Genomic DNA, 25893 nt, shown 5'->3' with positions numbered 1-25893 from the left:
TGTCTGGAGCATGATTTTGTTTTGATAGAATTAGGTATATTGTATTTCTTGTTGAAATAAACCTGGTTTTAATGGGGATGGCAACCCACATAGGGACGCAGTTCCTTTCACTTCGGCATGGCTTGTGTTACTGAAGCTACTGTCACTATGCAGGGTTTTCTGGCCATAGGAGTGAAGGTAGGCTATCAAAATTTTGCTTCTGCGTTGCAGATTAATAAAGCGGTGATGGTTTTTCTTAAAGAAGAGTGTCCTGTCAATCGGATGGTTAAGCATGGCGTACTTCTTAAATGTATGTTTATTAAAGTTATGCCGCATTTTACTCCTTCAACAAGGCTTACGATTTCGAATGTACAGCTGAAGTCGGAAGTTTACACACACTTAGGTTGGAGTCATTTGTCAACCACTCCACAAATTTCTTGTTAACAAACTATAGTTTTGACAAGTCGGTTAGGACATCTACTTTGTGCATGACACAAGTAATTTTTCCAACAATTGTTTACAGACAGATTATTTCACTTATAATTCACTATATCACAAATCCAGTGGGTCAGAAGTTTACATACACTAAGTTGACTGTGCCTTCAAACAGCTTGGAAATTTCCAGAAAATGATGTCATGGCCTTAGATGCTTCTGATAGGCTAATTGACATAATTTGAGTCAATTGGAGGTGTACCTGTGGATGTATTTCAAGGCCTACCTTCAAACTCAGTGCCTCTTTGCTTGACATCATGGGAAAATCTAAAGAAATCAGCCAAGACCTCAGAAAAAAGGAAGAGGAAACAGGTACAAAAGTATCTATATCCACAGTAAAATGAGTCCTATATCGCCATAATCTGAAAGGCCGCTCAGTAAGGAAAAAGCCACTGCTCCAAAACCACATGGGGACAAAGATCGTATTTTTTGGAGAAATTTCCTCTGGTCTGATGAAACAAAATTTGAACTGTTTGGCCATAATGACCATCGTTAATGTTTGGAGGAAAAAAGGGGAGGCTTGCAAGCCGAAGAACACCATCCCAACCGTGAGGCACGGGGGTGGCAGCATCATGTTGTGAGGGTGCTTTGCTGCCGGAGGGACTGGTGCGCTTCACAAAATAGATGGCATGATGAGGGAGGAACATTATGTGGATATATTGAGGCAAAATCTCAAGACATCAGTCAGGAAGTTAAAGCTTGGTTGCAATGCGTCTTCCAAATGGACAATGCCCCAAGCATACTTCCAAAGTTGTGGCAAAATGGCTTAAGAACAGCAAAGTCAAGGTATTGGAGTGGCTATCACAATGTCCTGACTTAAATCCTACAGAAAATTTGTGGGCAGAACTGAAAATCATGTGCGAGCAAGGAGGCCTACAAACCTGACTCAGTTACACCAGCTCTGTCAGGAGGAATGGGCCAAAATTCACGCAACGTATAGGGGAAAGCTTGTGGAAGGCTACCCGAAACATTTGACCCAAGTTAAACAATTTTAAGGCAATGCTACCAAATACTAATTGAGTGTATGTTCACTTCGGACCCACTGGGAATGTGATGAAAGAAATAAAAGCTGAAATTAATCATTCTCTCTACTATTACTCTGACATTTCACATTCTTAAAATAAAGTGGTGATCCTAACTGACCTAAGACAGGGAATTTGTACTCGGATTAAATGTCAGGAATTGTGAAAACTGAGTTTAAATGTATTTGGCTAAGGTGTATGTAAACTTCTGACTTCAACTGTACCAACGTTTAATTCCCAATGCACTATTGAAGCGCGAGTTATTGCAGTTTGGGAAGTTTGCAAGTTCAATTAAAATTGGCCCGTTGGTTTGCAAACACCCTGCTCTGAAACAGGTTATCTTTTTAGTGACAGGAGGCAGTATTCGGAAATTCGGATGAATGACGTGCCCAAAGTAAACTGCCTGTTACCCAGGCCCAGAAGCTAGGATATGCATATACTTGGTAGAATTGGATAGAAAACACTCTGACGTTTCTAAAAGTGTTAAAATAATGTCCTGTTGACCTGTTTAAAGGTTTTGATCACATCGATCACATCCCGTGTGGCTCAGTTGGTAGAGCATGGTGTTTGCAACGCCAGGGTTGTGGGTTCGATTCCCATGGGGGACCAGTATGGTAAAAAAAATGTATGAAATGTATGCATTCACAACTGTAAGTCGCTCTGGATAAGAGCGTCTGCTAAATGACTAAAATATAAATATATATATATAAATATACATCGGCTACATAGAGCATTATCACACAGTCATCCAGAACAGCTGGTGCTCTCATGCATGCTTCAGTGTTGCTTGCCTCAAAATCAACCTAAAAGGTATTTAGCTTGTCTGGCAGGCTTGCGCGACTGGGCAGCTCGCATCTGGGTTTCCCTTCGTAGTCCGTAATAGTTTTCAAGCCCTGCGACATCCGACGAGCGTCAGAGCCGGTGTAGTAGGATTCAATCTTAATCCTGTTTTGACATTTTGCTTGTTTGATGGTTCGTCTGAGGGAATAGCGGGATTTCTTATAAGCGTCCGGATTAGTCTCCTGCTCCCTGAAAGCGGCAGCTCTTGCCTTTAGCTCATTGCGGATTTTGCCTGTAATCCATGGCTTCTGGTTGGGATATGTATGTACAGTCACTGTGGGGATGTCATCATCGATGCACTTATTGATGAAGCCGATGACTGAGATGGTGCATTCCTCAATGCCATTGGATGAATCCCGGAACATATTCCAGTACATTACCGTACTTAGAAGCATGTCAAACGCTGTTTAAAATTAATTTTTATGCTATTTATCTCGTAAAATAGTGATAATATTCCAACCGGGCAACGTTGTATTCATTCAAAGGCTGAAAGAAATAAATGGAGAAGTCTCGTGAATGCGCATCTCAGTCTCACTGTCCCCAGGCTGACCACTTATAAACTCTGCTGCTGTACTTTGCCCAGAGACAGCAGACACCCCATTCCACTTTCTGGCGGCTTTAGAGAGCCAATGGAAGCCTTAGAAATTGTCACGTTACAGCACAGATGCTGTAATGTCGATAGAGATGCAACAGAAGGACAACAAATTGTCAGACAGGGCGCTTCCTGTATGGAATGTTCTCAGGTTTTGGCCTGCCATATGAGTTCTGTTATACACACAGACACCATTCAAACAGTTTTAGAAACTTTAGAGTGTTTTCCATCCAAATCTACTAATTATATGCATATTCTAGTTTCTGGGCAGGAGTAGTAACCAGATTAAATCGGGTACGTTTTTTATCCGGCCGTGAAAATACTGCCCCCTATCCCAAAGAAGTTATATTGGCAGATGTTTTGATGTTGATAAGTTTGTGAGGTCAACTGTGTTGTTACAGAAGACCGTGGGGTTAGACCAGTTGCGTGTGAAGAAGCGTTTCCACTTGAGGAAATTTGTTCCTGTGGTCACGGCAGCAAAAGCTAGTGGGAAATGTGGTAAGGTTCGGAGAAAATTAAAACAATGATGATCATCAGGCCTCAAAGGGAGCTTTTTTTTCTCTTTGTCTGGTTTCTTTGTGGTTTCTTCTGTTTTTCCTTTCTCTTTTCTATATGGAGGGGTAGGTTATCTCAATATTAATGGGGGAAGGGTGAGGATTAAGAGGGCTTGTGTATTAGAAGTAATAAAACAGAAAAGGCTTTATGTAGTATTTCTACGGGAGATACATTATGATGAGGCTAATGAGGTTGACTGAGGTATTTGGTGGGAGGGGCAGCATATACTCAGTCATGATACTAATTTCAGTGCTGGGGTGGCAATTTTGTTTTCCTCGGGCTTAGGGGTTACTGTGGTATCTACAACAGAGATTGTCAAGGGTCTGGTTTTATTGGTCAAGGCAGGTATTATGTTTTCTGTATTATGTTTATGTTCCGAATGAGGGTACAGAGCATATTGCTGTATTTGATAAAATAAAGGAAACTTTAAGACAGTGTGACCAAGAAGGGTGTGTGATTTTAGGGGAGGACTGGAACTGTGCAGTGGATTTTCTGTTTATTGTACTGCTGAAGAACCTCACCTGTGGTCAGCTACTTGTCGGTGTGGTCTATTACCTGAGCTTTCTGACGTGTGGAGAGTAAGAAATGCAAAAGTTAGGCAGTGTCAGTGTCGTGTCAGTGCAGCAAGGTTAGAGAGGTTGTATGTATCTGGGACTACTGTGGTAGGCTTGTAAGGTGTGACATTACTCCTGTGGGTTTTTCTGATCACCATATTGTTACTGTTGATATTCACTTGTCCTGTCCACAAAGGTCATCCATCACCTTATTAATATTTTAACGTTAAGTTATTACATGATGTCATATTTTGTGAAAAGTTTTGGATGTTTTGGGTAAAATGGAGAGTTATTATATGGTATTTTGAGTCCTTGAGACAATGGTGGGACGTTAGGAAGGCCCAAATACGTGTGTTTTGTCATCAGGATACTGCTCTGTCTAGTATTGAAATTAAAGACACTATCAGGGCCCTTGAACAGGACATCAAATCTATGTAGTTGAAGTTGCTCATGCAGAATGACCCCAGACTAGTTATAAACTTACAGGGCAAGAGACATGAACTGAGGTTGTTTTATTTTTAAACCTTGGGCAGTCGACATTGCAACGCAACAGATGGTCTGCCTTCGTCTCCCTGGTGGGAAGATGACCACGGATAACGGTGAGATGCACCAACATTTCTACTCTTCCCTCTATAAGGCGGAGGATTGTGATCCTCTGTGTGCTGAACAGTTGTTACATGGCCTTCCTCAATTGGCACCTGAGCAGAGAGCTGCTTTGGACTCTGACATTACTCTACTGGAGCTGTCCACTGCAGTTATGCAGCTCTCATCAGGTCGAGCCCCTGGCATCGATGGTTTACCATCTGATTTCTATAAGTGCTTTTGGGGTCTATTGGGCGGGATTTTTATGAAGTGGTGTGTGAATCTTTTTATGAGGGTTCTCTCAACGTGCTGTGCTTTCATTGTTGCAAAAAATGGGGGATTTGGCTCTTAAAAGAAATTGGCGACCTGTTGCATCGCTGTGTGTAGAATATAAAATTGCGAAAGTATTCACCCTCCTTGGCATTTTTCCTATTTTGTTGCCTTACGGCCTGGAATTAAAATAGATTTTTGGGGGTTTGTATAATTTTATTTACACAACATGCCTACCACTTTGAAGATGCAAAATATTTTTCATTGTGAAACAAACAAGAAATAAGACCAAAAAACTGAAAACTTGAGCGTGTATAACTATTCACCCCCCCAAAGTCAATACTTTGTAGAGCCACCTTTTGCAGCAATTACAGCTGCAAGTCTCTTGGGGTATGTCTCTATAAGCTTGGCACATCTAGCCACTGGGATTTTTGCACATTCTTCAAGGCAAAACTGCTCCAGCTCCTTCAAGTTGATGGGTTCCGCTGGTGTACAGCAATCTTTAAGTCATACCACAGATTCTCAATTGGATTGAGGTCTGGGTTTTGACTAGGCCATCCCAAGACATTTAAATGTTTCCCCTTAAACCACTCAAGTGTTGCTTTAGCAGTATGTTTAGGGTCATTGTCCTACTGGAAGGTGAACCTCCATCCCAGTCTCAAATCTCTGGAAGACTGAAACAGGTTTCCCTCAAAAATGTCCCAGTATTTAGCGCCATCCATCATTCCTTCAATTCTGACCAGTTTCCCAGTCCCTGCCAATGAAAAACATCCCCACAGCATGATGCTGCCACCATGCTTCACTGTGGGTATGGTGTTCTCGGGGGGGTGAGAGGTATTGGGTTTGCGCCAGACATAGCGTTTTCCTTGATGGCCAAAAAGCTAAATTTTAGTCTCATCTGACCAGAGTACCCCTTCTTCCATATGTTTGGGGAGTCTCCCACATGTTTTGGCTTACTCTGTGGAGTGTACGGCTTAAAGTGGTCCTATGAACAGATACTCCAATCTTGTTGTGAAGCTTTGCAGCTCCTTCAGGGTTATCTTTGGTCTCTTTGTTGCCTCTGATTAATGCCCTCCTTGCATGGTCCGTGAGTTTTGGTGGGCGGCCCTCTCTTAGCAGGTTTGTTGTGGTGCCATATTCTTTCCAGTTTTTAATAATGGATTTAATGGTGCTCCATGGGTGTTCAAAGTTTTAGATATTTTTTATAACACAACCCTAATCTGTACTTCTCCACAACTTTGTCCCTGATCTTTTTGGAGAGCTCCTTGGTCTTCATAGTGCTGCTTGCTTAGCGATGTTGCAGACTCTGGGGCCTTTCCGAACAGGTGTACATATACTGAGATCATGTGACAGATCATGTGACACTTAGCTTGCACACAGGTGGACTTTATTAAACTAATTATGTGACTTCTGAAGGTAATTGGTTGCACCAAATCTTATTTAGGGGCTTCATAGCAATGGAGCTGAATACATATGAATGCACCACTTTTACGTTTTAAAAGTTTTTTTTCCATTTCACTTCACCAATTTGGACTATTTTGTGTATGTCCATTACATGAAATCCAAATAAATATCCATTTAAATTACAGGTTGTAATGAACAAAATAGGAAAAACACCAAGGGGTGTGAATACTTTCGCAAGCCACCGTATATCTAAGTTTCTCTTAAACAGGTTGAAAGAATATCTGGGGCTGTTGGTCCAAATGGACCAGTCTTACTGTGTACCCGACCACTCTATTGTTGATAACTTGTTTCTAATAAGAGATGTTTTAGACATTTGTAAACTGTCTGATGTGAATGTGGGTTTGCTTTCTTTGGATAAGGAGAAGGCTTTTGATCATGTGGACCACCTGTACTTGTTCAAAACAGTGAAAGCCTTTGGGTTTGGGGATGTTTGTTTGTCTTGGATCAGTATATTGTATGCTGGGCCCTCATGTATGATGAAGGTGAGGGGTGGTTTGAGCTGCCCCATCCCTGTCCATAGGGGTATTAGGCAGGGATGCTCAATTTCAGAAGAGTTATATTGTCTGGCAATTGAACCAATGCTTTGTTTTTTAAGAGCAAGGCTTACTGGTTTCTCTGTGCCAGGGGTTTTGAAGGGTCCCACGATTGCACTGTCTGCGTATGCAGATGATGTGACCGTTTCCATTACAGGGGGTGAGGATGTTAAGGTTCTCTCATATGCTCTGAATGTGTATGAGGGGCCCTCCTCAGCTAGAGTTAATTGGGAAAAGAGGGAATCGCTGTGGGCAGGTCAGCTTCAGATAGGGTCCGCTTCTTCAAAAAAATAACTGGGAGAAGGTGTGTGCCAGATTGTCTAGGTGGAAATGGGTGCTACCCCAGCTGTCTTATAGGGGAAGGGTGCTGGTAGCCAATAACCTAGCTGCTTCTACCCTGTGGCACAGACTAATGATTTTACAGCTACCGGGAGTTCAAAGGACCCTTGTCAATTTTTTTCTGGTCTAGACAACATTGGATTAAAGCTGCGTCCCTGTACCTGCCACTGCACGAGAATGGGCAAGGGCTGGTGGACATTTGTTTTAGAATCATGGCTTTCCGGCTTCAAGCAGCCCAGAGACTGTTGTACAGTGACGTTTCTAGCTGGTTCAACACAGCCTATACATTGATGTGGAAAGCGGGCTGTTCAGGATTAGACAAGCACCTATTCCTCTTAAAGCTAGAGGGGGGTGATTTGTCTGGCTTGACTCCATTCTATGAGTATGTTATGCAGGCTTGGAGCGTTTTCAACATGTCCCATAAGGCCGGCACGCCACCAGGTATGTGGATTTTCAAAGAGCCTTTTTTTTCATCCAGTCCCATGCTATGGGTTCAGCAAACCTACGTTCATGCCTCTTAGGTGTGGGGTGTACCAAGCTGGGTCATCTTATGCAGATCGTTGGAGGAGCTGGAAGTAAGAGCGGGGATCCGATCATCTCGCCAACTGAGGAAGGTCGTAGCTGAGGTCAGCGATTACTTGCTACTACTTCATAGGCAGTATGTGACTGATACATCCAATTTTGATCGGTGGACGGAGGGTGTGGATGATGTGTTCCCTGCGCTGAACATTAGTGCTGCGGCAGGGGAATTAGAGGAGGACGTGGGGATGCTGCTTTCCTTCGATACCCCGGAGCTGGGGGAGTTCAAGGCGGTGGGGAAGAAGGCCATGTACATAATATGTGTAAAAGTGTCCCGTGCTTCTTCCCTGGAATGGATAAAATCGACGTGTGTTTGGTCCAGGTGCCTCACCAAAAGGCTGCCTATTGATAAGAGGACAGCTGACCTCCAATGGAGGATAATACATGGAGCTATAGTCACCAACATGCATCTGCTACACCTGTCCCAGGTTGGTTGGAATGATTGACCTGATCACTAGTTGGTTCTCAGCTCTGGGAGAGGTTTTCTCTTCCCAACTGTTTAAATTTGGGCCAAAGCACAGGTTTGGTCGAAGGGGTGTAGTTCTCTTACTTAACTTTGTGTCAGGGGCAGCTAAATTAGCAATTTGGAAGATATGAAAGAACAGTATTTGGGGACATGGTGGGCATGCTTGAGGGGATGTTGGCAGAGAGACTGAGGGTTGAGTTTGCTTATTACAAACTGGTTAATAACATTGGGCTATTTATGAGCATATGTGGTATTCAGAGGTTGTTGTGTTTAGGTACTGTGGAGGAAGATTTGGTGTCGTGTTTTTAATGGATGTTTAACCATGTTTTTGTTTGTTTGAGTGTTTATTGTGTTGTGTGTTCCTAGACCCAATAATGTTTTATTTTTTAACTCAAACTCTCTCTCTCTCGCTCTCTTTCTCTCACCCTCTTTCTTTCTTTCTTTCTCTCACTCCATCACCCTCTTTCTTTCTCTTTCTCCCTCACCATCTTTCTTTCTCTCTCACCGTGTTTCTTTCTCTCACCCTCTTTCTTTCTCTCCCGCCTTCTTTCTCTCTCTCTCTCTTTCTCAATTACAGTAGGGCACTTTCACATATGATCTGTGTCCTAGAGTGTTTAATGATCCACACTATAAAGCATTTGTGAAACGCAAACGAACCCTGGCTGAAACTAATCCTGGACCTGTGTGAGTAGCGGCTCGAGATGCATTGAACTTTTTGCCCGTTGTAAACAAGCTAGCTTACATGACGTCATGTAGATTGTGTGTCTCGCAAATCGCATCCCGAAATGATTATATTCAGGACTTATTAACGTATTTTGTAGAATTCTCATAAACGCTCCCTCGAAACCGAACTAAGGAACCGAATTTCATTTGAAAACGCCCTTTGTTTTATTAACATTGTAATGAAACAAACCTAATTTTACTCTAATAAATTAGAGCTTGCGGTGTGAAGATTCAGGCAACACACGTCAGTTATTTACAGCTTATTAACAGATTTTAATACATAAAAACATGATCTGGCCTGCTGTTGATCTGGCATGATCTGGCCATAAGCTGTTGAGGATTCCTTATGGAGGGTGGCATTGGAAATGGTCTCCGTAACCTTCCATACACACGCATACACACACACACACTACCAGCTGTTCACTTCTGTATAGCTTTTCCATATTATTCCTAATCACAAAGTCTCTCACTCGCTCTCTTACCGAACAACAGGAGTCCCAGGTGACAGGTCGTGTTTTAAGAAATGCCGTTGTTAGAGACACCTGTATTTGTGCACAGATCTATTGTGAACCATAGTGGGTGACCAAAGGGAACCAAAAGGATCACTACACTGTGTCTAAATGATTGGAGGAATGCAATTCAAATTGCAGGCAGCACTGTATTAACAGTTTTATTAATTGCAGATCTGTACTATTCTATTACTGTACCTTCCCTGGGCTTCAGCCACTAGGTGCTCTAATCACCACTCTCCACCACCTAGCTTCCACCTTTCATTCATCTTTGACATTGGCCAATAAAAGTGAGTGGATCATTAAGTTGTGCGATGAAGAGGTCATGGGAGGTAACATGAGGACTCACTGCCAGGGGCTCTGATGATGATGTAGTCAGAGTGGAGATGTAGCGTGGCGAGGTGGCGTGGCGAGAATCTGTCTCCGCACCACGTGCTCTCACCACTGGTGTCCCCCAGGGCTCTGTTCTTGGCCCACTCCTATTCTCGCTATACACCAAGTCACTTGGCTCTGTCATATCCTCACATGGTCTCTCATATCATTGCTATGCAGACGACACACAATTAATCTTCTCCTTTCCCCCTTCTGACAACCAGGTGGCGAATCGCATCTCTGCATGTCTGGCAGACATATCAGTGTGGATGACGGATCACCACCTCAAGCTGAACCTCGGCAAGACGGAGCTGCTCTTCCTCCCGGGGAAGGACTGCCCGTTCCATGATCTCGCCATCACGGTTGACAACTCCCTTGTGTCCTCCTCCCAGAGTGCTAAGAGCCTTGGCGTGACCCTGGACAACACCCTGTCGTTCTCCACCAACATCAAGGCGGTGACCCGATCCTGTAGGTTCATGCTCTACAACATTCGCAGAGTACGACCCTGCCTCACACAGGAAGCGGCGCAGGTCCTAATCCAGGCACTTGTCATCTCCCGTCTGGATTACTGCAACTCGCTGTTGGCTGGGCTCCCTGCCTGTGCCATTAAACCCCTACAACTCATCCAGAACGCCGCAGCCCGTCTGGTGTTCAACCTTCCCAAGTTCTCTCACGTCACCCCGCTCCTCCGCTCTCTCCACTGGCTTCCAGTCGAAGCTCGCATCCGCTACAAGACCATGGTGCTTGCCTACGGAGCTGTGAGGGGAACGGCACCTCCGTACCTTCAGGCTCTGATCAGGCCCTACACCCAAACAAGGGCACTCCGTTCATCCACCTCTGGCCTGCTCGCCTCCCTACCTCTGAGGAAGCACAGTTCCCGCTCAGCCCAGTCAAAACTGTTCGCTGCTCTGGCACCCCAATGGTGGAACAAGCTCCCTCACGACGCCAGGACAGCGGAGTCAATCACCACCTTCCGGAGACACCTGAAACCCCACCTCTTCAAGGAATACCTGGGATAGGATAAAGTAATCCTTCTAACCCCCCCCTTAAAAGATTTAGATGCACTATTGTAAAGTGGTTGTTCCACTGGATATTATAGGTGAATGCACCAATTTGTAAGTCGCTCTGGATAAGAGCGTCTGCTAAATGACTAAAATGTAAATGTAAATGTAGTTCTCCACCTGTTGGCTTTGAATGATGTTGAGCTTTATTGTGGTACTGTAGCTGTGGCCATAGAACTGCTATGTTGTAGCACGATGGTTGTCTCCACAGTTAAGTGCTTTGTGTGTGTTTGAAAATGGGTTCATATGTGTGTGTATGTTTTCATCTGCTATGTTTGTGTGTGTACATATGGTTTCTCTCATTAGCCGAGCCTGTTTTTAATCAGTGTGTGGAGGAGTCTCCCTGGTTTCCATCTTGGTTAGGTTATTATCTATTTATGATATTTAATACGCCGTCTCTGATTTACGAATGCACACACACACACACACACACACACACACACACACACACACACACACACACACACACACACACACACACACACACACACACACACACACACACACACACACACTGGGGAATCATCTGGCCCCGCTCACATTCAGGATGTGGTGGGTTTGAGAGCCGAGCGATCAATCCTTAATTAGCCCAAACACAGCTGCATTCTGGGAGATATGAGTGGCTTTGAAGTTGAGAGATGGAGAGAGAGAGTATGGAGAGAGAAAGACAAAGAGAGAGGTGGAGAGAGAGATGGGGTAGGCAGAGCGGGAGGGAAAGCAAGAACAAAAGAGAGAGAGAGATGTGGGCAGGCAGAGCATAAGAGAGATGGGCAGTGAAGGAGATATGGAAGTGAGAGAGAGAGGGTAGAGAGAGAGAGAGAGGGGGGAGAGGGTGCCGCGAGGCCCGCAATGTGCGACTGACGTGTTTTCCGTTTGCTCCCGCAGTATTCTTAAAGTTAACGTGAATTTTGCAGCAAAACCATATTTATTTTCAGATATTAGTTTGGTGATCCCTTTCCGTAGTACCCAAGACTACTTTGCTTTCAAATGTCAGCATGTCAACAAAACACAAGACCCATTTTTATCACCGCCCTCTCCTGAATCTGAGGGCCCGGCGACTAGCACTTTACCCGGTGGTGTGGCTTTGCCTGGTGGCGCTGAAATGAACATTCTCGAGGCCATCAAGCTACAACGCTCGGAGATAGTTGAAATGAAAACGAAGGGAGTTGCTACGATTGAGGCGCGAATATCAGAGGTTTCTGATACTTTTAAGGCAGATTTAACTATCCTGCGAAACGAGACGTGCCAGCGATCACATCACTCAAAACAACAACAGAGTTGCACACCATGACGATTGCAGCACTGGAGACCTCCGCTACCAGTGTCTCCAACCTGACTACCTCCCTGGAGGCTGACGTGAAACGCCTGAGTGCGGATCTGAATAAGGTACTTGGAGAGCTGTATCGACCCTCTGGGCTGCTTGAGCTTAGAGGGATTTTCTCGCCCCGATAACCTGAGACTGGTACCGGCTGCTGAAGGATGTTCTCGCCATGGATGAGAAGCCCCTGATTTGTAAGTAAGTAAGCATTTCACTGTAAGGTCTACATCTGTTGTATTCGGAGCATGTTACAAATAAAATTTGATTTGATTTGATCGTGCCCACCGGTCACTGCGCCCAAAGCCCCGGGACTGTGAGAGGCGCCGTGACATCATTCTTCAAGTGCACTTTTTCCATGAGAAGATGGAGATTCTCCAACGAGCCCGCAATACCACTCTGAGCTTTCAAGGACATAGCTTCTCTATCTAACAGGCCAAACAACTACTACGGGACTATCCAGGTGTAAAGTACGGACTGCGATTCCCGGACCGTTTATGGCTTTCTCGTGATGGAAAAGACTGCACCATTGAATCTCTGGAGGAGGCTACGGCTCAAATTCAACGTCACATTAAGAAGTCTTGAACTTGTTCATTGATCAGCAACTGTTGCTTTCTACCAGTGGATAGTAAGTAAGTACCTCTCCTGTGGTACAACTATGTTTAGTTATAACTGTAATATTCCTGTATAGTTCGGCAGTTGGCAAACCCACTCAGGCTTATTTGAGGTGATCGAATGTTTTGTTCATCCAGTGTGCTTGCCTTAAAAACATTCAGTCATTTTTATTTCATTTTTATTAAGGGTTTACATCATTTGTTTGTTTACATCCTGTCTCAGTGACCTATTGAGTTTGTTTACATACAGTTGAAGTCGGAAGTTTACATACTGTACACCTTAGCCAAATACATTTAAATTCAGTTTTTCACAATTCCTAACATTTAATCCTAGTATAAATTCAATGTCTTAGGTCAGTTAGGATCACCAATGTATTTTAAGAATGTGAAATGTCAGAATAATAGTAGAGAGAATGATATATTTCAGCTTTTATTTCTTTCATCACATTCCCAGTGGGTCAGAAGTTTACATACACTCAATTAGTATTTGGTGGCATTGCCTTTAAATTGTGTAACTTGGGTCAAACGTTTTGGGTAGCCTTCCACAAGCTTCCTACAGTAAGTTGGGTGAATTTTGGCCCTTTCCTCCTGACAGAGCTGGTGCAACTGAGTCAGGTTTGTAGGCCTCCTTGCTCGCACACGCTTTTCAGTTCTGCCAACAAATTTTCTATAGGATTGAGGTAAGGGCTTTGTGATGGCCACTCCAATACCTTGACTTTGTTGTCCTTAAGCCATTTTGCCACAACTTTGGAAGTATGCTTGGGGTCATTGTCCATTTGCAACCAAGCTTTAACTTCCTAACAACTCTCTGAAACGTAAGATGGTGCTGACACATTTAAAGGGTTTGAATGCAAATTTTGCATTTCTACAGAAGACTCACTTGAGGACTGGTGAGCACTTTAGGATTCACAGGGACAGGGTTGGTTGACTGTTCCACTCTAATTTTCATAGTAAATCAAGATGTGCTGCCATTTTGGTTGATAAATCTACTCCCTTTGTAGCTTCTGAGGTTATTCTGAGCCTAAGGGACAATACATCATAGTAACTGGTAAACTGGCTTCTTCCCCTCATGTTTTGGCTAGTGTTTATGCTCCCAATTGGGATGATACAAGTTTCCTTTCTACCTTTGTATCTGCAATACCAAATTTAGATTCCCATTCATTGATTTTAGGGGGGGATTTCAACTGTACAATATACCCAGTTCTTGACAAGTCCTCACGAAGAACTACAGGCCCATCTAAATGTGCCCTACTTATTCAATCTTTTCTGCAGAAATATGCTATCTGTGAGGCCTGGCATTTCCTACACACAACAGATAGACAGTATTCCTTTTTTTCTCATGTTCTTCAAACATACTCCTGCGTTGATTACTTATTTTTGGACAAAAAACTTCTGCCTAACCTTCAGAGCTGTAACAACACCTGCACAGGATCGGTACATCCGAACATCACACCTGCGGGACAGGTACAGAATGGCAACAACAACTGCCTGAGTTACACCAGGAACGCACAATCCCTCCGTCAGTGCTCAGACTGTCCGCAATAGGCTGAGAGAGGCTGGACTGAGGGCTTGTAGGCCTGTTGTAAGGCAGGTCCTAACCAGACATCACCAGCAAGTCCAGTCCTGGACCAGACAGGACTGGCAAAAAGTGCTCTTCACTAACGAGTCACGGTTTTGTCTCACAGGGGTAATGCTCGGATTCGCGTTTATCATCGAAGGAATGAGCGTTAGACCAAGGGCTGTACTTTGGAGCGGGATCGATTTGGAGGTGGAGGGTCCATCATGGTCTGAGGCGGTGTGTCACAGCATCATCTGACTGAGCTTGTTGTCATTGCAGGCAATCTCAACACTGTGCGTTACAGGGAAGACATCCTCCTCCTTCATGTGGTACCCTTCCTGCAGGCTCATCCTGACATGACCCTCCAGCATGACAATGCCACCAGACATACTGCTCGTTCTGTGCATGATTTCCTGCAAGACAGGAATGTCAGTATTCTGCCATGGCCAGCGAAGAGCCTGGATCTCAATCCCATTGAGCATGTCTGGGACCTGTTGGATCTGAGGGTGAGGGCTAGGGCCATTCCTCCCAGAAATGTCTGGGAACTTGCAGGTGCCTTGGTGGAAGAGTGGGGTAACATCTCACAGCAAGAACTGGTAATCTGGTGCAGTCCATGAGGATGAGATGCACTGCAGTACTTAATTCAGCTGGTGGCCACACCATATACTGACTGTTAATTTTGACCCTCCCTTTGTTCAGGGACACATTAATCCATTTCTGTTAGTCACATGTATGTGGAACTTGTTCAGTTTATTTCTCAGTTGTTGAATCTTCTTATGTTCATACAAATATTTCAACATGTTAAGTTTGCTGAAAATAAACGCAGTTGACAGTGAGAGGACGTTTATTTTTTTGCTGAGTTGATATACACTGCTCAAAAAAATAAAGGGAACACTTAAACACCACAATGTAACTTCAAGTCAATCACACTTCTGTGAAATCAAACTGTCCACTTAGGAAGCAACACTGATTGACAATACATTTCACATGCTGTTGTGCAAATGGAATAGACAACAGGTGGAAATTATAGGCAATTAGCAAGACACCCCCAATAAAGGAGTGGTTCTGCAGGTGGAACACAGACCACTTCTCAGTTCCTATGCTTCCTGGCTGGTGCTTTCACTCTAGTGGTAGCATGAGACGGAGTCTACAACCCACACAAGTGGCTCAGGTAGTGCAGCTCATCCAGGATGGCACATCAATGCGAGCTGTGGCAAGAAGGTTTGCTGTGTCTGTCAGCATAGTGTCCAGAGCATGGAGGCGCTACCAGGAGACAGGCCAGTACATCAGGAGATGTGGACGAGGCCGTAGGAGGGCAACAACCCAGCAGCAGGACCGCTACCTCCGCCTTTGTGCAAGGAGGAGTAGGAGGAGCACTGCCAGAGCCCTGCAAAATGACCTCCAGCAGGCTACAAATGTGCATGTGTCTGCTCAAACGGTCAGAAACAGACTCCATGAGGGTGGTATGAGGGCCCGACGTCCACAGGTGGGGGTTGTGCTTACAGCCCAACACCGTGCAGGACGTTTGGCATTTGCCAGAGAACACCAAGATTGGCAAATTCGCCACTTGCGCCCTGTGCTCTTCGCAGATGAAAGTAGGTTCACACTGAGCACGTGACAGATGTGACAGAGTCTGGAGACGCCGTGGAGAACGTTCTGCTGCCTGAAACATCCTCCAGCATGACCGGTTTGGCGGTGGGTCAGTCATGGTGTGGGGTGGCATTTCTTTGGGGGGCCGCACAGCCCTCCATGTGCTCGCCAGAGGTAGCCCGACTGCCATTAGGTACCGAGATGAGATCCTCAGACCCCTTGTGAGACCATATGCTGGTGCGGTTGGCCCTGGGTTCCTCCTAATACAAGACAATGCTAGACCTCATGTGGCTGGAGTGTGTCAGCAGTTCCTGCAAGAGGAAGGCATTGATGCTATGGACTGGCCCGCCCGTTCCCCAGACCTGAATCCAATTGAGCACATCTGGGACATCATGTCTCGCTCCATCCACCAACGCCACGTTGCACCACAGACTGTCCAGTAGTTGGCGGATGCTTTAGTCCAGGTCTGGGAGGAGATCCCTCAGGAGACCATCCGCCACCTCATCAGGAGCATGCCCAGGCATTGTAGGGAGGTCATACAGGCACGTGGAGGCCACACACACTACTGAGCCTCATTTTGACTTGTTTTAAGGACATTACATCAAAGTTGGATCAGCCTGTAGTGTGGTTTTCCACTTTAATTTTGAGTGTGACTCCAAATCCAGACCTCCATGGGTTGATAAATTGGATTTCCATTGATTATTTTTGTGTGATTTTGTTGTCAGCACATTCAACTATGTAAAGAAAAAAGTATTTAATAAGATTATTGTATTTAATAAGATTTATTTCTTTCATTCAGATCTAGGATGTGTTGTTTAAGTGTTCCCTTTATTTTTTTGAGCAGTATATATACAGTGGGGAGAACAAGTATGTGATACACTGCCAATTTTGCAGGTTTTCCTACTTACAAAGCATTTGTAATTTGTATCATAGGTACACTTCAATTGTGAGAGACGTAATCTAAATCAGTTTATTTTAATAAGTACTTTCTTAACACTTTTTTCCTTTAAACTGCATTGTTGTTTAAGGGCTTGTAAGTAAGCATTTCACACTGTTGTATTTGGCGCATGTGACAAATTAAATTTGATTTGCTCAAGCAGACAGTTTGAAACAATGTTTTACTTTTTGGAAGTCTCTACCTCTTTCTCTTATTGAAAGGATTAATGTCATTAAAGTGAATGTGTTGCCCAAATGTTTATATTTATTTCAATGTTTAGCCATTTTATTCCAAAATCTTTTTTTTATTCACTGGATCATTTTATTTGGGATGGCAAGGTACCACAGATTGGTAAAAAAAACATTTACAGAAGCCTATGGCATTTGGGTGGTTTAGCTCTACCAAATTTTCAGACATACTATTGGGCTGCAAATCTCAGAGCCCTTTTGTACTGGCTCCGGGCTGATCCTACTGGACCAAGACTCTGGGTTTTTGGCATTTGGCACTCACTGGACCTCTCCTCACCAGCCCAACAATTTTTCAATGATACATTTTTCTCTTTTTGCGAGTACAGCTATAGAGAGCATCTTAGAGCTAAACAAACTTCCCAAGGGTGCAATCATTAGTGACTTACAGAACCCTTATTTGTTGGCTTTAAAGACTCGATGGGAAAAGGATTTGGGGGAGGAACTTGGGATGACACCTGGGAATCTGTGCTGCACAGGGTGCATTCGTCCTCTTTTAGCACTAGACACAGCCTCCTTCAATTCAAGGTGGTTCAATGTATCCACTGGTCTGGGGCCAAACTCTGAAAAATATTATCTGATTTTAATCCTACTTTTGTTTCAATGTAAAATGGAACCAGCAACTGTTTCATATATTTTGGGACTGTCATAAACTGTCTGGTTTCTGGGAATTCATATTTAAATGTTTCTCTGATATACATGGCACTGTTATAGATCCGTCTCCTCTTACAGACCTTTTTGGAGTACTGCCCATGGCTACCCCTTGTTAAGAATTCAGTATGATACTGTTGCTTATACAACTCTTTTATCTAGACGGCTAATACTCCAGAACTGGAAGATGGCAGTTCCCCCATCTTATAAATATTAGGTGGGAGATGTGATGTGCTCTCTGAAATTAGAAAAAAATGTAATTCAATACACGCGGGAACTTCAAATTGTTTTATGATGCTTGAGCTCCATTTTATTTTACAAAAAAAAATCTTGTAAACTTTAATTTTGGTCCAGTCTATGTCCATGACTGTCTGTGAGTGTGAGTAGTTGCATTTCTCCTCCCCTATCCGGCATCTGTTAACTACAGTTAACTACAGATTGCCTTTTAACCTCTGTACCCGTCTTCCCAGTGTGTTTAACATGTCTAAAGTACAGTATCTTTATAGGTATTCTTTTTTTTCTTTTTTTCTTTGTTTTCTAGTTGAGTATATTATGTATATTGTTTATTGTGTTGTCTTAATATGTGTGTAAAACTGAACCTGCAGAGTTCAAATGAGAGGAGAAAGAGAGGTGCGGGGGGGTGAGAGAGAGGGCGGTACTGAGTCCCATTGCTCTGTACCTCCTCAGGGTTACAGGATGTTGGTTTTCACCCTAAAGTCATGGTTCACAACCAAAGGTCACGCAGAAGTCATGTTCTGACCCTAATTGAAGGAAGTTGTTGATGTTTTCATTGTGAAACAGGTTGTAGAGCAGCCTGGCTATTGTATTGTCCTTGTTCCGGAGGTGACTGAACCAGTCCAGAGCTGAGGAGTGGAGGTGAAGGTTAGTGGCTTAATGTCGACCTTGCACCTAAACAAGCCATGTTGTACTGGCTATGTAATACTTACAGGATATAGAAAAGCTTATATGATCTAGCCATGCTATTTCCATGGAAACAGCCTAAGTCTACGGTGGCTCATCAGCATGTGTGCCTGTGTCTTGGTGCCTTCGATTATTGTGTGGAAATCCCTATGCTCTGTTTGTTCCCATTGACACCTTTATGTAATGAACAATAGCCTGGAGAAAAACAGCAGAAGTAAAACATATTTCTTTCATTAGCAACTACACTGTGTGTACAAAACATTCGGAACACCTTCCTAATATTGAGTTGCACCCCCTTTTCCCCTCATAACAGGAATCAATTTGTCTGGGAATGGACTCCACAAGGTGTTGAAAGCATTCCACAGGGATGCTGGCACATGTTGTCTCTAATTTTTCCCACAGTTGTGTCAAGTTGGCTTGATGTCATTTAAGTGATGGACCATTCTTGATACACATGGGAAACTGTTGAGCGTAAAAAACCTAGCAGCATTGCAGTTCTTGACACAAACCGGTGCGCCTGGCACCTACTACCATACCCCGCTCAAAGACGCTTAAATCCTTTGTCTTGCCCATTCACCCTCTGAATGGCATACTTACACAATCCATGTCTCAATTGTCTCAAGGCTTAAAAATCCTTCTTTAACCTGTCTCCTTCCCTTCATCTACACTGATTGAAGTGTATTTAACAAGTGACATCAATAAGGGATCATAGCTTTCACCTGGATTCACCTTACACATCTACCGTATAGTATTTCTGCTTACACTGGTAATGGTGAGGAGAAATGTATTCACTGATGCCGATTATTTTGAAAGTAGTCATGTTTGTGTGGAGCAGTTTAAAGGCTTATCACTGTGCAGCATACACCCCCCCCCCGCCCCCCACACTCCCTGAAATGTCACAGAATAACTGTTGCTTTGCTTTGCCTCATGGGTAGCATTTGTGTTTTTAATCTAAAAGTAATAATAGTGTTGGAGGGAGGCCCTTGGAGGCTGGTTGTCCTCCCCTTTTTCCTTTTTTACACAGATCACCATATGTTTTATTCTCTACACATAAATGCATATTATAGGAACAGCACAGGAAGAAATGCCAGCTGTAATTTTGAAATTGATGGCAAATGTCATTTATTGCAGTCTTTATGTATGTCAGGATGTATGCTATAAAATAAAACAATTACAAATAAATTGTGGCCAGAGCTTGTTGTTACTGGCACTGACACGCGCACACACACACACACACACACACACACACACACACACTGGTGATGATAAATACAATTCTGTAGGAAAGAAAAGAGGGAGGGAGGAGGGGATTAGGATATGATGTGTTGCCTCTAATTTTGCAGTATTATTTGCTCTCAGGTGGGTGCTATATATTGGCAGTGTATCACAAAAGTTTCTCCCAAACAATGTGAATATCTTTAAGCATTTGAAAAAGCACTAAGTAACCGAACACTTTCTCAAGAGGTAGGCCTCTTTGGCTTTTACCTGTTCCTTCACTATCAGGTTTTGGCCCTCAGGTTGGCTAGCATTGCTCTCTGTCCACACAGTAACGTGTGTATTTATCGTAATAATTCTTAGGGTTAACGTTATTGGTATATGGCTCTTCATATACTGTATGGCCACTGGGCCATCTTACATGAAATACTCTGAGAAAAGAATAGAAGTAGCAATTTTTCATTGTTATAGACATTGATTTTAAATGCATAGTGCACCTACGGGAGAGGTTAAAGTCCAGTTGATATTGTGTTATTACCACGGCCACTGCAGTCAGCAAAATATCATATGGTGAGAAGTGTGTGAAACGAGAGAATGAATGACAGATGAGGAAAAGCTGTGGAGGAAACGAGAACAGGATTTGTCCTCACTAGCAAATTCTTACAGATTAGTTAAATAAATAGGCTTCCTTTTCACTCTATTAAACCTCTATAAATCTAGAACAGGCGTTTCAATATTTTCTCTGAATTCCCTATGAAGTGCACTACTTTTGACCGAGACCCATAGGGAATAGGGTGCCATTTAGGACTCAGCGAATGTAAAATGTTTAGTGTATTTGAGGTTTAAAAAGGCTTCTGAAGTTTGTAATTTGCACATTCAAAAAATGTATTAAACCCTACATAAATGTCCATTAATTATAATCCACATAATAATTCAAATTTTCCGTTGCTGCAGGACTATCTTCCTGCTTTAGAAAACTGGCTCACAATTAAGATCCTACATCTGTATGTGGCACCAAAAGAAATGGGGCCATCTTATAGTATCCCTCAGGAGTCCAGAGCAGAAACACTATATGACTCATTCTTCAGAGGGGTACCATAGCCAATAGACTACCGCGCTGCTGTACAAGACTGTCATTACTCTTTTATGTTGTCATTTAGTTAATTAAAGCCTTATTATTTAAGGCATTAATAACACTTGATAGTGATCAGAGTTAAATATGATTGATAGTGAGAGTGGAATATATGTGTCACTGGTGTTTCATCTCCAGTCCACTCTGTTGTGTTGAAGTAATGTCACACTGTCAGTATATAGGCTCCAGTAATACCTTAAAATAAAATTGTATTTGTCACATGCTTCATAAACAACGCGCGTGTGTTTGTGTGTGTGGTGTGTCCAAGCGTGTGTTGGTAGCAGCAAGATTGTGTGTGTGTGTGTGTGTGTGTGTGTGTGTGTGTGTGTGTGTGTGTGTGTGTGTGTGTGTGTGTGTGTGTGTGTGTGTGTGTGTGTGTGTGTGTGTGTGTGTGTGTGTGTGTGTGTGTGTGTGTGTGTGTGTGGAAAGTGGTCCATTGGTGTGTGTGTCTTCATTTAAGCTCCTGCAGCTCTGTGACAGTGAGCCATGGTGAGTCTGTAGGGAGACAGAGGAGAGAGCTTTGGAGAGAGAAGAGCAGTGAGCAGCTCGTCTGTCTTCATTGTGATAGAGACTGAGACAGACCACAGGGCCATGGCAGATCACTACTAGGAAAAACAATGGAGAGGACAACAACAGAATGCCTCTGACTTACAGTAGCAATCGTTATCCCAAACTCTCAGCTTTCTATCTCTTTATTGCTCTCTCACTCTCTGTTAAGTTCTCTCTGTCTGTCTGCTGCTTCTTCTTCTGCTTCTTCTTCTTCTTCTGCTGCTTTTCTCACCTTCTTCTCTCACCTTCTTCTTAGTTCACCTTCTTCTTCTCTCTCTCCTTCTGTTTATCATAAGGATGCAATCAGATTTCTTTCAAAACGTTCTCTGTGACTGTTGAGCTGTTAACTTAATGGATCTATCTGCTTTCAGAGAACATGGGTTACCTAATACCACATTAGATAGAGTTCGGTGCCACACGACTACTGCTTTAAATAGACAGCAGAATCTGAATCATTTGGAGTGTATGACTGCCTGTGGAGAGAGAAAATATTTAGTTCAATTTAATGGAATGTACACCTGCTGTATTGGTTACTCAACATTGATATGATATGACACTAGCATGTTTCATTGCTACACTGAATCAGAGTATTTGAATCTCTTCCAGCCTCAGAGGCAGTAGTTTCAGTTTCCAAAACATACTCCTCCTCTTCTTCTTTCACTACATTTACATGTTAGTCATTCAGCAGACACTCTTAACCAGAGCCCCTTACAGTCAGTGCATTCATCTTAAGATAGCTAGGTGGGACAACCACATACAGGGGTACTGTGGGATTTGTTAAGATACTATTTGAAGAGGTAGCGTTTCAGATGTCTTCAGAAGATGTGCAGGGACTCTGCTGTCCTAGCTTCAGGGGGAGGTTGGTTCCACCATTTGGGTGCCAGAACAGAGAAGAGCTTTGACTGGGCTGGGCATAGGAGTGGGAGGGCCAAGAGACCAGAGGTGGCAGAGCAGTGTACTCAGTTTGGGGTGTAGGGTTTGAACATTGCCTGAAGGTGTGGAGAGGCAGTTCCTCTTGCTGCTCAGTAGGCAAGTACAATGGTCTTGTAGTAGACAAGTACAATGGTCTCCTCCATCTCCTCTACCCCTCTGAAAAGGGAAGAAAAAGGGGGAAATTGAACAACACAACTTACAGGGTTTCTGGAAGAATTACACCTTCAATATTGGAAGAGTAAGGTAGCTTCTCAGCCAGTGAGCTGTGAATCGATTGTGATAGATTCGACTCTCGATTCAGTGATCAAGTAAATAGTCTGTCAGAAGGAGATTGCTCACCACCGGCTCAGCAGGAAGTGAGATCACATATTGACGTATTCAACCCCGACTTAAGAAGTAAGTTCGCTCATAAAGTCTGGCTAAAGTACTGTCACACATTGGCATATTTAATCTTGATTTACTGCAAGTGGGAAGGTATAGAATGAAGTCTAGCTAAAGACCAGACCATGTTATATACTTAAGGAAAACTGTACTCTCATAGCAACAGCACCAAAGATCATATTATCCCAAATACAGCATAGATCCCAGCAGATATTTGGGGCATAGAATTATCATGTAATCACTATTTACAGTATATGAAATCTCACCAGGCAAGCTGTAAACCCTACCATACATACAGCTGGCATAGCCTACACACAGTTTCCCTGGTACCAAGCCAGGAAATGAAGGCCAATTGAGTGGAATTGGAATGCTGTTAGTTGTTGACGTCAAAACTGTGAACACGTCTCTGTGTCTCGGGGTGTGTGCTGGTGTTGTGTTTGTGGCGTCCTCTGTCTCTCTCTCTCCCAGACAATCTGCTTGATCTATTCCCCTCTCTCGTCTTTATGGATAACAAGACATGCATTAGGGTTACTAATACAACACGCTGCATATGCCTGTCAGTGTGGGTTGCTACTGATTTCAGGGTTATTCTTGGAGGCTGTTGGTAAGTGTGAGGCATTGAGTTAATGAGTCCCTATGATTGTGTGTGAACTGTATACAACACATTCAACAATCTAACATATCAACCTTGACCTGTTGTGATCTTTTATATCATGCTGTAGGCAGTGAGTTAAAGGGTCTCTGTGATGGTGTGTGTACTGTATATAACACTGTAACAAACAGCTATGTCAGGATGATCTGTCGTTTTCTTGTATAACGTGTTGTTTCTCTCTCTCGTTTAACACTACTTTGCGTCGTAATACTTTCTGTCTCTCAGCAACAACAGCAGTAGGTCAATGTTCTTTTGATTCAATTTGCTTTGAACTTTACCTTGAAGTGTTTGTTCTGGAAGTGTATTTGGGTGACTGCAGTCTAGCCCCTCTGACATTTCCCCCAATAACAGCTAATCCATCGGCTTTCCTGTAAAAGCCTGCAAGCATTTATTGATCTGAAGGTAGCAACTCTGTTCCCGCTCCTCACCTCTTTAGATGAAAGTGGAGAAGAGAGAAGAGAGGGAGCTGTAGTGGTGCTGGTGGTGATGGTTTAGGGGTTTTGGGGTGGGGTACGGTGAAGGGGAATGAAGGGTAGAGTTGAGGGTTCTGAGAAGGACTCCCTTGGGATGAGCGTTATGGTGAGATGGCAGATCTGAAATCGTCTGGTCTGGGAGACAGCCTGTCCAAGTCCACATGTTGACTGCTTGATGCTCTGAAAAGGTAGCACATGTCACACCCTGACCATGGAGAGCCTTTGGTTCTCCATGATGTTTAGGTCAGAGTGTGACTAGGGGGGTGTTCTAGTCATTTTGTTTCCATGTTTTGGGATTGAGTATGCTTCCCAATTAGAGGCAGCTGATTATCATTGTCTCTAATTGGGGATCATACTTAAGGGTTTCCTGTTCTCACCTGCTTTGTGGGATATTGTTTTTTGAGCGAGTGCATGTGCACCTCAGTACTGCATGGTCGTTGTTTGTTTCTTGGTTTGTTTTGTTTCACTAAAATAAAGATGTGGAACTTATTTCACGCTGCGCCTTGGTCCGTCTCTCCTCACGAGCGTGACAGAATATCCCACCAACAAAGGACCAAGCAGCGTGAAAATGAGGTAAGGAAGTTTTGGACACGAGACCCTTACTTGGCGGGAGTCGCCAAGGAGCATAGGGGAGAGCGACGGCGCCGGGGACCGCAGCCACAGAAACCCCAAGATTTTTTTGGGGGGGGGGCACATGGAGCGGTCGGCGGAGCAGCAGGGAGTGCCAGAGCCCGAATGGCAAACTCTGGAGGAGTTCAACGAGGGATACCGGAGAGAGGTTTTGGCGAGGAGTATACTGCAGTGCAGATGCGCTGAAGAGCGCCTTCTCAGCCCGGTACCATCTGTGCCGGCTCCACGCACCAGGCCACCAGTGCGCCTCCCCAGCCCGTACGTCCTGTGCCTGCTCCCTGCACTCGCCATGAAGAGCCAGAGACCATCAGGGAGGCAATGGGGAAGTTGGGAGAGAGAGAGATGAGAGAGATGTTGTGCAAGTGTGTTCTGCTCAACCTCCGACCAGAGGATCCGGTTAGCAGTCTGGTGCCGGCTCCACGCTTCTGGCCTCCAGTGCGCCTCCCCAGTCCGGTACGTTCTGTGTCTCCTCCTCGTACTCGCCCTGAAGAGCGTGTCACCAGTCCAGTGCAACCTGTGCCAGCCCCACGCATCAGGCCTCCAGTGCGCCTCCCCAGTCCGGTACGTCCTGTGCCAGCTCCTCGTACTCGCCCTGAAGAGCGTGTCACCAGTCCGGTGCAACTTGTGCCGGCCCCACGCATCAGGCCTCCAGTGCGCCTCCCCAGTCCGGTACGTCCTGTGCCTGCTCCTCGTACTCGCCCTGAAGTGCGTGTCACCAGTCCGGTGCCACCTGTACCGGCTCCACGCACTAGGCCTCCAGTGCGCATTCACAGTCCAGTCCGGAACCTCCTACGACGGTCCACAGTCCGGAACCTCCTGGGACGGTCCACAGTCCGGGAACCTCCTGCGATGGTTCACAGTCCGGAACCTCCTGCGACGGTCCACAGTCCAGAACCTCCTGCGACGGTCAACGGTCCGGAGAGTCCAGGCACGGCGTCCAATCCCGCTCCATGGCGGGAGCCTTCCTCTGCGCCGATGCCAAGTCCAGGCACGGTGTCCAGTCCCGCTCCATGGCCAGAGCCTTCTTCTGCGTCGATGCCCAGTCCAGACACGGCGTCCAGTCCAGCTCCAGGGCCGGAGCCTTCCTCTGCGCCGGTGCCCAGTCCAGGCACGGCGTCCAGTCCCGCTCCATGGCGGGAGCCTTCCTCTGCGCCGGTGCCCAGT

Source organism: Salmo salar, chromosome 01 (genome assembly GCF_965601325.2).
Source record: "Salmo salar chromosome 01, fSalSal1, whole genome shotgun sequence".
NCBI lineage: Eukaryota > Metazoa > Chordata > Actinopteri > Salmoniformes > Salmonidae > Salmo > Salmo salar.
This window is presented reverse-complemented; position numbering follows the sequence as displayed.